Raw genomic sequence first — 19078 nt, 5'->3', positions numbered from 1 at the left:
AGAGGTTGCGTGACCTGCTCAAAGTCACATGCTTAGTCTGTGATAAAGTCAGGTTATGAACCCAGATCTCCCAAAATCCAGCCCCAGTGACTTAACCACAAAACCATTCTTCCATCCAATCTTCAAGCTATTGATGTGGTTTTGTGACTGCTTGTAAAGAGGGACAGATCATCAGTGAAGGGAGTGATGAATCAAGGGAGAACCAGTGGATCTGGGAGTGGAGAAGGAAAGAAGAGACAGAAGGAGAGAGAAAAATCAGGAGAAAGAAGAGCAGAGTCCATAGAGAAAAAAAAGAAGAAAAGTGCAGAAAACCAAGAATGCAGGATGTATCATGGAGAGGTAAAGAAAGCAGGTCAGCGATGAAGAGAAATGACAATATGGGAGCTCTACAACACATGTAAAGACACTTGTCTAATACAACTGAGTGACAACTTGCAAAATTCTGTTATGAATTCTTTAAAGAGCTAATTTTTTTTTCAGATATAATACAAAGCCTTCAGCCAAATTCTGTTCATGGCAATTTTTATGGTAAAGTTATAAATCCTTGAAAAACAGAGGATCGGAGAAGACCATTGTTGGTTCTTTAACAGCACTTGTGAAAAAAGTACAGCTACTCAACTCATACAGGGCTCAAGGCTCCAAAAATATCTATAAGCCTTCTCTGATAAAAATAGGAGTTTCTCAGTTCTATGGAGGGACAATCTTCTTTCATAAAACTGCTGCAGAGGCAAACTTTTTCTACTCCACAATTCTGGGTTGCAATGGTCATTGAGCAAAGAAAGACTATGCTAATGCATTTCCACTCTCTGCAAGATTCAGTGCAAGAATGTGTACATATTTTAATATATCATCTGCACCAGGGGTGGCCAGCCTGCGGCTCCGGAGCTGCATGCGGCTCTTCAGAGGTTAATATGTGGCTCCTTGCATAGACACCGAGTCCAGGGCTGGAGCTACAGCTGACAACTTTCCAATGCTCACTGTTCAACCCCTGCCTCTGCCACAGGCCCTGCCCCCACTTCACCCCTTCCCCCAAGGCCCTGTCCCTTCCTGCCCCCTTCCCCGAGCCCTCGCTCTTCTCCTTGCCCCGCCGAGCCTCCTGCATCCTGCGTGAGGCACGAGGGAGGCAAGGCGCTGATGGCGAGGCGGCTGGCAGACGGGGCGGGAGAGCTGATGGGGGCTGTTGACATAATACTGTGGCTCTTTGGCAATGTACACTGGCAAATTCTGGCTCCTTCTCAGACACAGGCCATCCCAATCTACAAGCATGATTTAAATGTTACGCCAAAGCTGTTGCTTGAGGTAACTTTCTGATAAGATCACAGAAATGGGATGGGTTTCAAGTACAGTCTTACCATTTAAGTAATTTTTGTTTTTAAAAAGCTGGCAAGGTCAGTGAGGACTAGGAACATTTCATGCTCAGAATAGTTGGTGGTTAAGAGAAATGTCCTTATTTAGCTTCCTGCTTTGTTAATCGTCTTTGTTGGCTGACTCACTATCCAGTGCTGTTATCTCTTAAGGAAGAAATGTCCTTAAAAATACAATGGGGGTGATCATACAGTCCTCACTCAGATAAAAACACTCATTGATGTCATTTTAACCAAGAAAAGACTGCAGGATGTGGGCCCAGTATGGCATTTGCACCATCAGCATCATAACAGCTCTCTCTGGCTGATATAGGGGAAAGGCCCATCATTCATTCATGCAAGAACCTAAAAGAAGGAAAGAATTGAGCTTCTTGATCATCTTCAACTGCATTTCCCTACAGCCATTGTCAAGAGACCATCTATATATAGAAATCAGTTTGAAGAGAGTCAGTGAATTACATCTCTTCCAACTATCTCTTACTTTAAACTAAGTTTACCTCTCCCCTGCACAAACCAAATCTGTAATATCAAAATTCCCACGGATTTCAGTGCTGCAGCTCAGTACCGCTGAAATTCTCACTTTCTTATTCTACTGCGGATTGTTTACATAAAAATGCAGACTCATGAAACTGAGATTATACAAAATGGCAGCCAGTTTACAGAAATTCATTTTACATCAAATTACACTTTGTGCACTATTTGTCTCATGACTTTCATTATTTTAGACCATCGCCTTACAGGTCACTCTCTGCAGCTGAAAGACATGAGTACTCTGTTTAATGTGTTCAACTGTACCCAAGAGAGGAGAAATTCTGCAGTTTCTCCTAGAAAGAGTAATGATTAATCCCCACAGCTGGAAAGCATAACTTCCATGGAAGAGAAACAAGGGAGACAATTTAAAAGTAACTTGCATGCAAAATATTCAAGCAACCATAATACTAATAATAGCAACCATTTGCTAATGTAAACTCCGAGTATGATCTTTCCATAATATGAACTACTTCTGGAAGCGTCAGACAATAGTCTACTCAGGCAATGGTGAAATTTGGGATTTATTTTAGACAAAACGGCTATTCTTAGGCCATGACTTTTTACACTTACAGTTCTGCAGCGCTGGTAGTTACAGCTGTGTTCGTACAGCTGTGTAGGGCCAGCGCTGCAGTGTGGCCACACTGACAGCTACCAGCGCTGCAGTGTGGCCACATTTGCAGCACTTGCAGCGCTGTTGGGAGTGGTGCATTGTGGGCAGCTATCCCAGCATTCAAGTGGCTGCAACGTGCTTTTCAAAAGAGGGGGGTGGGGTGGAATGTGACAGGGAGCGTGGGGGAGACAGAGAGAATGGATTTTCGGAGCTGACACTGTTCTCAGCTCCCTACCTTGCAAGTTCTAAGGACTGGAAGATACACAGTGCCTACCTTCAATCATTTTAAAAGTTTTGACCTTTCCCCCACCTGTCTCTTATTCACTAAATGCTAATTATGCACTCCTAAATAGCTGTCAGACCACATAAACAGTTGCTCAACATTACCCCTCCCCCCTCTCTCCTCAAGCAAACAGCTTTGAACATTCCAAAGCAATTCTCCTGCCTTCTGGCTCGCTCGCTGGAGCAAAGAGCAGCTGTGTTTGTTTTTTTAGAAAGTAGCTACGGGGAGATCGGAGTTCAGCCATTCTTCTGGTTTGTTGTGGTCACGAATTCTGGGATACCTCCTTATACCCCGGAGGCCAATAAAAGCGCTGGTGGTGTCCACACTTGCTGACCAGCGCTGCATCACCAGCGCTGGAATCGCTACACCCGAGGCAGACCAGGTGTACAGCCAGCGCTGCAACCAGGGAGTTGCAGCGCTGGCTGTGCTTTGCAAGTGTGGCCACATCCTGAGTTGCAGCGCTGTAACCCCCTCACCAGCGCTGCAACTCTCCAGTGTAGCCAAGCCCTTAGATTACTACATTGTTTTTTTGGTTGGGGAGACACAAAACTATGGTTACAAAAAAGCTGACCCCTGGATCTTCCTCAGACTTTAATGGACATTGCTTTAGGCCTTTCTGGCAATTGATATAACCCTTACCTGAACAGTCCCCGTGGTTTCTAAACAAGCAGTCTCATAAGTTTTCCACGAGGTGGTTAAAAAAAAAAAAAAAAGAGTCAATAAATTTACAGAGAAATGTAACCAGCATCATGTAGCCTGGTTTTTTAAAAAGAAATATATTTATAGGGTCACATTTTTGAAATAAAATTTGACTTTGTGAATCATTTATTTCCCTAACTTTAAGTGAACTCTAGCATGCTATCCACACAATTACTGCAATTAGCTTGGGGACTCCATTTTGACATTCACAGAAGATATGTGATGTTAAAGGAATTCCACACCAAATGAGTACCTGGAGGTTACCTGCTTTGTCACAATGTAACATCGCTCAGAAGCTACTGTTCTTCATATCTAATTGCACAACCAAGAAATGTGCCACCACCCCACAGATCAAGATATCACAACTACTCAAGGTTAGCCAAAAAGAAAAAAAAAACAGTGGGATCACTACTTTATCTTATTTTCTCCAACAAAAGTGCAATTTTAAATTGAAAAAAAACTTAGATGGAAAACGCAAGCACGTGCCAAAGGCTACAGTGCAAACTTATATAAAGAAATACAATCACAGTAAGCCTACAGAGTAATCAATAAGACTGCAATATTTGTCAGTGTGTTGAATTTTGAAATGTTTATTCAGGTTCTCTTGAAATTTTTTATTCCCATACTTGGTACATCCAACACTCACACATGATAGGATGAAGTTATGTCTCTGTTCACCTTAAAACCTTTATTGAACTGCCACTCCAGTTGGAAAAAAAAAGAAATATTCACATAAACTAGTAAGTCACTACAAGTAAAATAAAATCTGGCAATATGATTAGCAGAAAGCAGTGAAGTGGTTAACTGTGTTAAAGGGTTATATTTATGTTCAAGTCAATACTAGCGAGTTGAATTACAGAAGCTAACATGTGACAGTGATATTGTTGAGTCTGCAGTCGGACTGCAAGACAACATCCTGTATATTGTCAAGGCTACTTACATAAGAACATAGGATATGGCATGCCAAATATGACTAGTGCTGTATTTACTCCAGGATCTTGTGTCTGACAGAAACTACCACCAGATGCTTCAGAGGAAGGAGCAGGAAACACCATAGTGGACAATTATGGAACAACTTGCCCTAGTAATGTAATTTTAGCTCCCAGGACACCTTTCACGTACCTCCCTATATCATTTACAACCAAAACAGATAAAAACTCATCCCCTCCCCCACTTCTAAATGAAGGTTTAGATTCTAGAGTAATCTGTGGGAGGACCTGAAAGCCTCATAATTTATTCTGACTCTCCTCAGTACTGGAAAACTGAATGGCATTTAAACATGCATTACCACAACAAAAGAGGAAAACCTCAACTACCTGAAAGCACTATGCTTTTAAATTAAATTCAGTGCTGGAGTTCATTTGCTTTCTCTCCAACATGAAGATTTTGCCTAATACACAGTGTAGTGCTTAATCCTAATGCCCTAGCAATTCACAACACACCCAGTTGTGCTGTGCCTGGAACGCAAACTATGTCAAGCATTTTGCCCCCAGGTACTAAAAGAATTTCAGCAGCCATGGGCCATAAAATTTGCTCAGAAGGGTAAATTAACCAACAATGTAGCAAAAATGTAATCTCATACCCTTAGGTAGAAGGTTTTAAATCTTATTAAATGATTACAAATAACAGATGCAAGATGTGCAAAAAATTAGGTACCATAGTTTTTCTTACTTTTATGTACTGATCCTTTCAGTTTAAACTGTGACAGATATATATAGTATTAAGCAGACGGTACGAAATTACAGATTTTCCTTACATGTGTATTTTATTTTATTTTTTTAAAAGATAGATTATCTGCAGCAACAAGAAATACATGTGTAACTTCCAACTCAGATTGTTCTGGATGCACATAGGGTCTGATTATGACTCCATTAAAACAAACTGGAATTTTGCCATTGATTTAATGGGATTAGGATTGATCTCATGTCACTTTTTTTTTTAAATGTAGATCTTCCACATAAATCAGGAGTTTACTTATTACTTATTATTAAAATTACTTATTATTAATTATGTGTATTATCAGGGCCGGCTCCAGGCACCAGCACGCCATGTGCGTGCCTGTGGCAGCAAGCCACGAAGGGGTGCTCTGCCGGTCGCCGCAAGAGCGGCAGCCAGGTTGCCTTCGGCGGCATGCCTGCCGAGGGTCCGCTGGTCCCGCGGCTTCGGCGGACCTCCCGCAGGCATGCCGCCGAATCCGTGGGACCAGGGACCTCCCACAGGCAAACCGCTGAAGGCAGACTGCCTGCTGTGCTTGGAGGGGCAAAATACCTAGAGCCGCCCCTGTGTATTATTATAGTATCTAGAAGCCCCAGTTATGAACTGCTACACCAAAGGTAGTCAATAGACAGATCGTGGACCAAATCCAGATCACCAGACACTTTTGAAAGAACTGCAAAATCCTTTTACTTATTATTATTATTATTATTATTATTATTATTGTTATTTTTGTATTATTTTCTCTGGAGTCTGGACATTGACTATACCATGACCAAGAAATTTAGACATTGATAAAAGTAATTGATGACCCCTGTGTTACACCACTGTGCTAGGTGCTGTACAAACACAGAACAACCACCTTTAGAGTTTGCCAACTTCATGAAGCCTCAGAACTGATTGCTACATTCATTCATTCTCCTGCTCATGGAGCATAGAGAAAACATTTCATATCACCCATTGCAAGTGAGCCTGGACTCCTGCCATTCTTGTGGCCTGCTCTATATTAAGGCTGAGGTGAGCAAGGTCAGAAGCCACAACATCCCTCCAGTGTGTGGAAGGCCATCAGTGAGGTCCTTCTCCATCCAGCTTTTATTGGATCAAATGCATAAAGCTGGCTGGCTGGTATGGACTCTGGCATACAAAGCAGATGGCCACGCCGCCTGAGCCAGCACTGAGTCACTTGGGAAGATGCTGGAGGCTGGTAGGTTTGATGCCCGACATCCTCATTTGTAAAGTGATGAAACCACCATTTGCCTTCAATAGGTCATTGTTGTTTCATGTGGAAAGCATCCAGCTGGCGCATTTGCATTTCTGTGGTGGCCAAGGTTTCAGAGCCATACAAAAGGACAAAAGCCAGGGCTGCTTGATAGATATGCATCAAGTGGCAATGACACCACAGAGGCTTCCAAAGCACATGCATAACACCAGTAACCGTTACTGATTCGATGTTTTATGTTAGCAACCTCCTTCCTTGGTAACAATGGAGCCACAATACCCAAATATCAGGTTTCAGAGTAGCAGCCCTGTTAGTCTGTATCCATAAAAAGAACAGGAGTACTTGTGGCACCTTAGAGACTAACAATTTTATTTGAGCATAAGCTTTCGTGGGCTACAGCACACTTCTTCGGATGAATGCAGTGGAAAATACAGTGGGAAGATATATATACACATAGAGAACATGAAACAAAGAGTGTTACCATACACACTATGAGGACAGTGATCAGTTAAGGTGAGCTACTATCAGCAGGAGAGAAAAAGAACTGTTTGTAGTGGTAATGAAAATGGCCCATTTCCAGCAATTGACAAGGAGATGTAAGAAACTCTCTGTGTGTTTGGGGGGGAGCGATAAGCATGGGGAAATAGTTTTACTTTGTGTAATGACCCATCCACTCCCAGTCTTTATTCAAACCTAGTATGATGGTGTCCAATTTGCAAATTAATTCCAATTCAGCAGTCTCTCGTTGGAGTCTGTTTCTGAAGGTTTTTTGTTGTAATATTGCGACTTTTAGGTCTGTAATTGAGCGGCCAGGGAGATTGAAGTGTTCTCCAAATGCTTTTTGAATGTTATAATTCTTGACGTCTGATTTGTGTCCATTTATTCTTTTACGTAGAGACTGTTCGGTTTGGCCAAGGTACATGGCAGAGGGGCATTGCTGGCACACAATGGCATATATCACATTGGTAGATGTGCAGGTGAACGAGCCCCTGATGGCGTGACTGATGTGATTAGGTCCTATGATGGTGTCACCTGAATAGATATGTGGATAGAGTTGGCAACGGGCTTTGTTGCAAGGATAAGTTCCCAGGTTAGTGTTTTTGCTGTGTGATGTGATACCCAAATATGTTGACCACTGCTATATTCATGCTACATTCACTACACTGATTGCTACACTCACATTAAAACACTGTTAAAAAGATAGGTAAAACTGATGAGGTGAAATCTAGGCTCCACTAAAAACATTCACTGGCTTCACTAGGGTCATGATTTCACACAAGAAGGTGAAATTTAACCACTGAGAACACTCAGAAAATATTTTTATACACTTCAAATGAAAAAGAACGTCATGAAAATAGAGCTTACAGGGTTTTATCTAAAGCCCACTGAAGTCAAAGGAAAGGCTTCCATTGTATTCAATAGGCCTTGGATCAAGTCAATAACGGGAAGCTCACTTCAATCTAAACTACAGTGACAGGACCAACCTCTCTAAAATTTCCTTTTAGGTGTTAGTGCCCATGTTAGTGCCACAGCCCTAGGCAGTTTTTGCCCTGGCCTCCATGTTCAGGAAACGAGCATACACGTACTCTCAAACAAGAAGCATTTCCCCGAAAGTAACCGTTGGGGCTAGGCAAATTTTGTGGTCAGCCAGTTCCTGACAGTCCCCCCCGCCCCATGAGGGTGGTAACGAGACATCTGTAAATCTCCTAATTAGGAGAAACCTGGCCAAAAAGCTGAACACGTCATGACCCTTATAAATGGCCCACTGTGCCACCGGTGGGCAGGGAGAAACGCAGAGACCTGTACCCGTAACCGAGCCTGATCAACTCGAGGTCTCCCTCGGCTCCGTGTTCTCAGAAGCCTACCCGTTTGCCGGCGGTGATGAAACTTTTGTGGTTTCTATGTGTAAGTACACCTAGCTGCTAATTAACTGAGCCTGTAATCGTCTGTTGTAAGCCGGAGACGAAAGCCGATTCTAGACGCCCCAAGGCTCCTGCGAGGGGAAAACCGCTAACCAGGAAACCTTGAACGCAAGGGGGATTGACCGGAGTCTCACGGCGATTTTTAATTGTCTTAATGCATTTTTTTAATTAGATGAGTAATTGCATTTATGCTTAATAATAGCACCAATAGCACCCTTACTAACCCTTGGAAGGACCTGAATAACTACTGGGACCTGGAGAGGTACCAGGGTCAGGTTCTGTTTGTAATTGCAGTACTTTTATTATTTGTTCTAGTATTATATTTAAGGCCCAAATTGTGACTAATATTAAGCTGTTCCTTATCCGCACCTGTGACCCATTCAATAAACCCTCAATTTTAACTCCACGACTCATTGTTTGCGTTATCCCCATTGCTACCTTCGGGGGCACTTGTCACCCCTCCCGAGGACATCCAGTGATCGAGCCTCCGCCCTATCCCAGCGCTCATTACCTGGTAGATAACAGGCACCTTGTGACCATTTCGGTGGAGTGAGGGGCGAGAGTAATTAGAGAACAACATTAGGAAGCAAATTACAGCACAGCAATGTTCATTCAGGGCTTCATTCATGTTGGATAAGTCTACACTGAAACCAGAAGGTGGCGAAGAGAAGGGGTAATTGCAGCACATGTAGACATAACTGAACTAGTTTTAATTAGCTAACGGATACTAATAGCCATGAAGCTGCGGCAGCACATGCTGTACCAGCCTGCTCAGAAGTCTGGGTACTTATTCAGACAGCTAATTCACATTGAAGACCATCCTGCTGCGGTTTCACTGCTACTAGTATTCTGTCTGGTCTACATATTCTGCAATCACCCCTCTTCAACTGCAGTGTAGACATATTCCTAGTGTTGTCAGCTGCCTCCTCTGGTAGGTAATGCCAATGAAGGCTAGGAATCCTGACAGTAGCATGACTTCTCCTAGAATTGTGCAAATATAAAGAATGTCTTGCCAAATAAATGCCCTGATTTTAGAAGCTACATTTATTACTATTATAGGATAATTTTCTGATTGCTTTATGGCTACACGAGTGTTTGCATTCTTGTGTATATTTTAGCTGACACAGGATACTTGCTTTCATTTCTTAAAAATAGGACCATATCAGCTCTTTCAGAGCCTTCATGGTTCATCAAGACTGCGGACATCCATAGGTAAAGTTTTTGTACTGTATTTAAACTCTCACGATGTCAGTAACAGAGCAAAGCTGGTACTTAATACAGATAAAATTAAAATGCTACAAAAATTGCCATGGATAAGCAATGAATAACTTGGCTGTTTTTAAAACACACACACACACACACACACACACTTTCTCCGAAGGGGCTTGATCTATAGCCCACTGAAGTCAATAGGCCAAAAATTAAGGGACAGTTTGTCAAATTTCAGTACAGATTCTATGATATACTTATGTCTTCTCTGAAAATCTAGGGTCACAATGGAGAAAATGACAGACCTAGATTTAAGATGATACTATTTGGCACCAATAGAGTTAAACATAAAAAAGTGAAGGAGGAAAGAAAAGGAAAATCCAACAAACTTAACATCTGTCTAAACAAAAGACCAAAGAAAAGTCTGAAAGTATCTGACATATGTTGCCTACCATTATGAGCTGGGAGAAGAGGCATTTTTAAAATGGATACTTGAACTACAGATAGTTTCTTGACAGAAGGAGAAATATATAAACCCCAGAGTTACTAGCATATTTAAACAACAACAAAAACAATCTCTTCACTCCTAATCTTTTGTCATCCTTCTCCTCCTGTCTTGTAAATTAACTGTTTTGTCAATCATTGAAAAAATCTCCCTTTACCAAAATGCAAAGCCTTGGTTATAATTATGGATGGATTATATATTTGTATTTTATTGCATCTTTCAATGAAATATGAAGATAACTTAAAAAAACCTAAAAAAAGATAGAACGACCGCCATAGAATCTCCGTTCAGCAATATTTCAGAAGTTATTCTTGGATGTTCTCAGCTGTACATTAATTACATCAGAAACAGCTCAGATAACTTTTACTTAACAATGTAATAATAAATTGTATTCACTGTGTGTTTAGAAAAGAGAGATCACATCCAATTCTAACCAACTACTGATTTAAAGTTAGTATATGGGAAAAGCCATTAGTTTTTAATTTTTTGCACAGATCAAATGAGACATCTTTACACCTTAGTCCCGCAACAACTAAGCACATGGGTAATTTTACCCACATAAGAATTCTCAGACTTCAGTGTGACTGTTCATATGAGTAAAGTTATGCAGCATTGCCAACCCCAAGCATTCAAAAATCTGAGTCAGGCTCCCTCCCAAAACCATAAGATTGCCTTAAGGAAGCCATGCATGGGGGAGGTGTCTTTATTTGCCCATCTGGTTTTTGAGTTTATATAGGGTTGATGTGCATGTGAATTGCCAGCTTCTCTCAGTAACCATGAGGGCTAGAAACTTTTAAAAAAATGAAAACAGGTTCTTACATAATCACATGACTCCAAGAGCTGGGGCTTTTAATTAAAGAAATGCTGCAAGACTTACGATAACATTTTAAGTAGGTAGGCTTGGGTCCTTAATTATTAGTGAGGCAAAAACTGTCTATCCCTCGGTTGAAGAGAAAAACTGGAAATCATAATTTATATAGAAATCTGAATCTTTAATGGTGAACCACAGACTGCAAAGCTGAAATGAAACTAAATGCATCTCAATGCCCACAAAGGCCCTGTGGAAAAAAATGTATATGCACAAGTTGCATTGGAAATCTTAATTTGGGCATTTCTGAACTTGAGGGCTTCATTTTGCAACTAATGTTCTTTTAATGTCCTTTTTTGTAATTAAGAGTAAGTTGTAACACACAGCACAGAAATAATGCCATCAGTGACATAATAGTAAGACCCACACAAGGAAGTGCCAAAGGACTTCCAAGGGGGAAAGAAGGTAAATCAAAGCTTATTTCTGTAACTTACCCCCCTCCACTCAGTTAAAGGGGGCCATTTTGGTACATTTCTTGGCTTAAGGCATTTGCTTCATTTTAGCTTTACCTTTCTCTCTTTGGTCTGTTCACATATATGATCTATTTAATTCTTGTATATTTAAGTAAATATTTTTAGTTTAGGTTCCTAAATCTATACTTAGAGTCATGCCATCTTAATACCTCCGAATATAAGCATCTGATTTAGGTGTCTACACAGTAATAAGGTTAGGTCTAATAAATGTTCCCAAGATATCTTGGTTTGGTTATGTTTCAGACACTACATTACTAACTAAAAATTCTGTTCACTCTAGTTCTCCACAGGAAACATACCAGTACAACCGTTGTTCTGAAATTAATAGATAAATTAAAATAAATGCCATATGGCTTATGTCACAGTTCACTGAATTCCTTGTGTTATGCCTTTAGCCAATTTAGATAACACCCGATATTTTTTTCCCTAGTCAGCTCAATACATGGTAAGGTATGAATATAATGAGGACAAGTAGTAATCAAAACATGCAACACTATTTCAAACTGTATGCATTTATCATTTCTGTCAACTACCATAGCATTACACTAAACACCATTTCTCTGCAAGTAAATAATTGGTGATGGTACACGGCTTTTCTGTATTTGACTACTGCACATGTCTGACAATTTTCCTTCATCTCCACTGCAACTGAACAAATATAAACTAAACGAATTTAAAGCAGTCAAGTGTCATTTAACCTCCACTACCACTTGTATTACAGTATTTAGCATGTCACTTTCCTCATTCACTTTCTTCAGATACAACAAGAGCCCTGTTCAGAGTAAAATCTCTTTAAAAAGTTTATCTTAAGGTAACAATCAAACAAAAGGAATAATTATAAAAAAGATGGTATTTGTACTGGAGACATTGCAGCATAAGAAATGCAAACACTGCTTGAGTTGAGAGAGACTAAAGCCAAAAACTGCACCGAGATTCTGGCATGTTTATGCGTACCTGCATGCAGCCACCTGGACATAGGCTTAGGGGCCACTGTTCTGCTGTTTCAAACACCAGAGACGACCAGGCCTAAAGAAACCACAAGCAGGGTGGGATTTTGGATGCTGGGCAGAGGGATATAAAGGCAAACCCCTTCTGGTCAAAGGTCAATGCATCTGACCTGAAGCATCCACTGTTGCTCAGCCTCAAAAGTATGACCCACAGGAGTGGGTCAGAAGACTAAAACTTCATTTTCTAAGCTCTGTCACATTACTTTGGTCAGGAATATAAAATGTTTTACCTATCACTGACTCCAGCGGCTACACTGATATAACTTTTTTTTTATTATTTGAAAATCAAATGGCAACAAAACATCTTATCATGCAAAAACTAATCCAGCCAATTAAGAAAACAAAAATAGGTATGTCTAGGATTGTGTTCTGGGTTACTGTCCATAACAATGTCTGAAACTCAAGGTGCTTAGTGGATCTCAAAATAGTTCCTTGTACAGTGGACTGTTTGGCTGCTCAGGTGGATCCACCACGTCAAGCCTGTTAGATGTCACTGGTGTATTTCACTGTCAGTGACTAGGTGAGCACGTTGTCCTTTTGTCAGCACGCCGTAGCTGCCTACAGCATTCTGAGTGGCCTTAAATGTCAGATAACCAGTATGATTGTTTTCATATAAAATTCTGCACGTTTGTTCTGTAGGACTGACCTCAGGTGTGATTATGACGTATGACCATTGTGAGGATGTGCGACCCAGGTACTTCTTGATGCCAATCTGTATAGGGCACAGAAGATGCATGGGGTTTTACAGGGATCCTCTACGTTAGATATATGGATAATAAATCACTGACAGCTGGCATGTGAGGTCTCTACCAAGAGCCAGTAGCCCACTAGTCGTCATAATCATTGCAAAAATGTATGTATAGATAATATTTAAGGAGTTACATATCTATACTGCAAATTATGTTCTTAAGGTCAGAGGTGACATGCATCCAACAAGTTTCTTTCAAGGAGGAAATAACAGATGCTTATCTCCGTATTTGCTCATATGCATATTGTCCACTTCACAGCAGAGGTCTGTTTCCATACTGAACCTGATGCTAATCAAGAAGATTAGGAACTGGAGGAGAGGAAAGCCACAGGAAGAAATGAACAGCAGGACGGGAACCTGCTTACAAGTAAAGATAATAGATTGTTGGAATATATCAGAGAGTGCAGAGGTACACCCAGCTTCTTTCACTGAGGAGGCAAGCTCATACTGTGACTTATTCTCATGAACAGAAGATCACAGTCCTGCCTTGCTGTAAGACACTGGAAGGACATTGGTTGAGCACTGCTCTGGAATTATGGTCCTACCAAATTCACGGTCCATTTTAGTCAACTTCATGGTCATGGGATTTTAAAAATTGGCAATTTCAAGGTTTCAGATACTTACATCTGAAATTGCACAGTGTTATAACCATGGGGATGCAGCTGGAGAGCTGAAAGTCACATGGGGAGGGTGGAGTCATTACATTTGGGAGAGGGGCAGGAGCTTTAGGGTAGGCAACTGCCCAGGACCACGTAGTCAGGGGGATGCTGTGATCGGCCGAACCTGAGGACGGGCACGTAAACAAACCGGCCCAGCCCGCCGGGGCTTTCCCTGAACAAGCTGGGGTCCACGTTTGAGAACCACTGCTCTAGAAAGCATGTTTTCTAATTTTTTTTAAATCATTCTTGTGGCTCTTCTCTGAACCCTCTCCAATTTATCAACATCCTTCTTGAACTGTGGACATCAGAACTGGACACAGAATTCCAGCAGCAGTCGCACCTGTGCCACATACAGAGGTAAAATAACTTCTCTACTCCTACTTAAGATTTCTCTGTTTATACATCCAAGGATTGCATTAGCCCTCTGGGAGCTCACATTCTGCTGATACTCCACCGTAATCCTCAAATCTTTTTTAGTCTCTGCTTCCCAGGATAGATTCCCCTCTCCTGTAATTACAGCCTACATTCTTTGTTCCCAGATGTATACATTTTTACATTTAGCCATATTAAAATGCACACTAATGCTTGCGCCAAGCTTATCAAGTTATCCAGATGGCTCTGTATCAGTAACCTGTCCTCTTTATTATTTACTATTCCTCCAATTTTCGTGTCTTCTGCAAATCACTGATGATTTGGTGTTTTCTCTCTAGTTATTAATAAAAATGTTAAATAGCGTGGGTAAACACCAATTTCTGCAGAATCTCACTAGAAACACACTGCTCATTGATGATTCTCTGTTTACAATTACATGCTGAGGTCTATCAGTTACCCAACTTTTAATCAGTTGAATGTGTGCCATGTTAATTTTATATTGTTCTAGATTTTTAATCAAAATGTCTTGCAGCACCAAGTCAAATGTCTTACAGAAATATATTACATCAACACCATTACCTTTATCATTCAAACTTGTAATCTCATTTTAAAAAAATCAAGTTAGTTAGACAGGATCTATTTTCCATAAACCCAAGTAGATTGGCATTAATTATATTGCCTTCCTTTAATTCTTTAATAACTGAGTGCCTTATCAGCTGCTCCATTATTTTGTCTAGGATCTATGTCAGACCGACAGGCCTATAATTACCTGGGTCATCCAGTTTATCTTTCAATTTTTAAATATTGATACAACATTAGCTTTCTTCCAGTCTTCTGGAACTTCCCTGGTGTTCCAAGATTTATTGAAAATCACCATGAATGGTCCAGCAAGCTCCTCAGCTTGCATCTAAGAGATTTAAAAGAGCCAGCTATCTGGACCTGCTGACTTTAAAATGTCAAACTGTAGTAGCTGCTGCTTAACATCCTCCTGAGACACTAGTGGAATGGAAAGAGTGTTATCAACATCACAGGATATGAATACATCATCTGTCATTTATTGGACACTTTTGCCTTTTTGCATTATTATTGATAATGCTACCATTTCCATTCCGAAAGACCAATACAAATTGTAAGGATTATTTTTGTTCCTAATATACTTAAATTCCTTATTATCCTTCACTTTGTTCGCCATAGATTTATCTGTGTCCCTTTGCTCCCCTTTTCAATTTTATACCATTCCTAGCTTGTCATTTATATTCATTAGAATCATCTTCCCAACAGATTTGGCTCAAAACTGTTTTCAGCTTTATTAAATTGGCCCTTTTGAAGTACCAAGATATACATTAATTACTGGTTTGGACTTTATTTGGTTTGCATATTATAAATATGATCACTTGTATCTAAGCTATCGTTAAGATTTAGTTATGCAATCTGTTCCTCTTTATCTGTCAAGACGAAATTTAATATAGAATTTCCCCATGCTGGATGCAACACTGAGAATTAGGAAACGATAGTCTGTAATATTTAGAAATTCCAGAGACGTTTTAGTTCTGACAGCATGAAACCTGCAGCATATGTTGCTCAAATTGAAGTCCCCCATGATCACTTTGCTTTTTTCCCTACGCATTATAGATAGGTGCATAAAGAGGCAATCATCCTGTTCCCAGTATAATTTGGTAGTCTGTAGCAGACACCAACTAGTACTCCATATCATCCTTTACCTGTTTGGACATTGATACATTAGCATTCAAGAGAATTCTCTTCCACATTATCAGTGATTCGGAAACAGGTAATACAACTTTTGACATAGAATGTCATGCTATTTCCCCTCCCCTTTTTGCCCACTCAGTCCTTCCCAAATAGATTATAAGCATTGATTTTAACATTCCAATCATGTAAATCATTTCATCAGGTTTCAGTAATACCAAGTCGATTGAATTTATGCTCATAAATGAACTATTCCAATTCCTCGTTTCTTACGCAGACTCTTAGAACTGGTGTGTAGACAAAGATTTTTTTCTCTTCATATCCTTTGGTTCCTTGATTAATTTTGTTTGCAACATCTTGATTTTGTGCTAAATAAGTGCACATATCTTCCCTCTTTTTATCCTCCCCTTTAGATATTAGTTGAACGCCCTTTTGTTACCCATGTTTACCTACCAGTACGCACATTTACCTACCCCACAGGAATACTGAGAGGCTACATTAAGATTTGTGAAGCAACATGAGATCCCTGGATGGAATATGCTATCAGGAGCCCCACCCAAGTCAATGGAAAGACCCTCACTGGATTTCAATGGGCTTTGAATTCAGTGAGTGTATTTTCTAACAGTTGTAGTAAGAGTCATCTTTGTGAGGTCATCTGAAGAAAAGCCTGTGTCTGTAACTCTTTCAGATAAAATTTCTGCAAAGTTATGGGTTCATCTTCCGCAAGTCTTTGCTGATATACATTTAAACTATTTCATCATGTCATGGTTTGAAATGCTACCCTAAATCTCCCTTGCCACAGATTAAGCCCGTTACTTCTTGTCCTGAATTCAGTGGACAAGGAGAACAACTGATCACAGTCCTCTTTATAACAGCTGTTAACGTATTTGCAAATTGTTATCAGGCTCTCCCCTCAGTCTTCTTCTGTCAAGACTAAACATACCCAATTTTCTTAATCTTTTCACACAGGTGAGGTTTTCTAAACTTTCTATTATTCTTTTGTTGCTCTCCTCTGGACTTGTTATTATTGAACTTCCTCTTGTTGACTTCAGACTAACTCTCCAACCTATCAAGATCATTTTAAAATTCTAATCCTGTCCTCCAAAGTGCCTGCAACTTCTCTTAGCTTGGTGTCAACTGCACATTTGATAAGCATACTCTCCACTCCATTATCCAAGTCATTAATGAAAATATTGACTAGTATTGGACACAGGACAGACCCCTGCACGACCACACTAGATATGTCCTCCAAGTTTGACAGCAAGCCATTGAAAACTACTCTTGAGTATGGTTCTTCAACCAGTTGTGCATCCACCTTATAACAATGTTCAATTTCAAATTACATTGTCAAATAGTTAAGAAAACTGGACCTTCCTTTAAACAACAAGAAAAGTCCCAGTGAGGAATCTCCTTTGGACTTTATTTATTAGAGAAAGGAAAATAAATCCAGCACCAAGTTACTAAATTTCCTTCCTCACATGTGCTTTGCTTCAATACACAGCCCAACCCCACCATCCGTTATTCTTTCAGGCACATGAGGCCGTTACAACATTTAATTAACAAATTAGTTCCTGTTCTGAAGACTTTGTTGGTATCTTAGAAGAAACTCGGACATAAAACAAGTTAACTGAGAATGTAAGTTCCAGATCCCTTTGGGAAAAAAAAGACAATTGGAATACAGGTGAAAGTCTGATCAATTTTTGTCAAATAAGGCAGGCATGGTAAAATTAAGGAAAGAAATCATGCACTTTTAGAATGAATACAAAGAAAAAAAGATATTTGAAATGCAACTGATACAGGGGTTCACTGATTGTTACCTGCAAGGCCAAGTTTAGACTGGCAAAGTCTCAAGAAGTTTGCTGGCAAGGCAGACAGACTGCAGTGTTAGGGAGCTGACATACAGATTAGCAGCAGCAAAGCTCTTACTTGCTGAGGCTGAGAAGTAACAAAGTGGCTCACAGTTCTGGGTCCTGAGCAAAACTTCACAGCTTCCTGTCTCAGAGGTATCCCAGAATACCTCTGACCAAAGAAGCCCCAAAACCCAACTAATTTATTTGACCAGCTGCCAGGGTTCTCAGCATTGGCACTACTGGGCCTCTGGCTCAATGCAAGAAGATCAAAATGGAGGGGGGAAGAGGGACTGTTTGAGATTACCCACTGTTGCTTCCTTTCAAACAGCTTGGGAAAGCATTCAGACTTCCAGGGCTTAGCTAGACCAAACCTCAGAACCTTCTGGAGGCCTGCCCAGCATTACGCTGTGACAGTGTCAAACTATAAAATGTGGAAAATGTGTTTTTTCCTTTCCCCACGTGAAATGGTTATGCTCATTCAAGGGTCCAGACTGACAACACTGGAAACTATTTAAATACAGAACAGGTACAGCAAAGTTGGCGCCAGCAGCAGCAAGAGTCTTGATACTGCCCAGACAAGGAGCCACAACTTTGATCTGACAGAAAGCCACATGAGGGTGAGAGAAAGGAGTTCAGGAAAGTGTTTTTAACTGGAATGCACATTACTCTGAATGTTCTAATACAGTTTTGCTTTATCAGCATCTTGATGTAAAGTTACTATCATGACATCAGAAGTCATCATCATCGTAGCTTGTCTCTCCAAAACTGCAGCCAAGATCTGGTCCTGTCACTTATCTTGAATAGTTCTTCGGGAACACAGTATGTTGATGGGGGCACTGCATCAAGCAGCATTCAAATGTTTGTCAAGGTGCTCCACATTCATATGTGAGGTCATTCATCATATTCATATTATCACCACCCTTTGCCACCCTAGTCTCGCTCAATTTCAGGAGCCTCAGTGTTTTTATTTTGAGGTCAATACCTGGAGGGAGTTGTTCTGAAGGAACCAGGTTCTTCAAGATCGTGGCCATTTCCCACCATTCCATGATAGTATTTTGGAGTAAAGGATTTTCAGAGGCAAAGCTCATTCTGGACTTCAGCCTCTTGGGTGGTTGAATGTATCCATGCAGAGGATATCTTGGTTCACGCATCTGTTTTTATAACTTCTTTTTACAGAAGGCATCCCGCCCACCCCTGGCCTGGAGGCAGGCCGGGGGGGGGGCGCGCGGGCCGCTTGGCAGGCCACAGGAAATCACCCTGCGGGCCATATGTTTGAGACCCCTGAGCTAGGCCATCCTGAGGCATAGAACTCCACAGCAGAGTAACACAGGGCAAGACT

The 19078-nt window shown here is 40.7% G+C and overlaps 1 protein-coding gene across 6 annotated transcripts in view; it reads right to left on the bottom strand.

Moving 5' to 3' along the window:
* Positions 1-19078, bottom strand: part of APBB2 (amyloid beta precursor protein binding family B member 2) — a 330575-nt gene that overhangs the window by 240023 nt on the left and 71474 nt on the right. The window lies entirely within an intron of this gene.

This window comes from Gopherus flavomarginatus, chromosome 3, assembly GCF_025201925.1.
Source record: "Gopherus flavomarginatus isolate rGopFla2 chromosome 3, rGopFla2.mat.asm, whole genome shotgun sequence".
Taxonomy (NCBI): Eukaryota; Metazoa; Chordata; order Testudines; family Testudinidae; genus Gopherus; species Gopherus flavomarginatus.
This window is presented reverse-complemented; position numbering and strand designations above follow the sequence as displayed.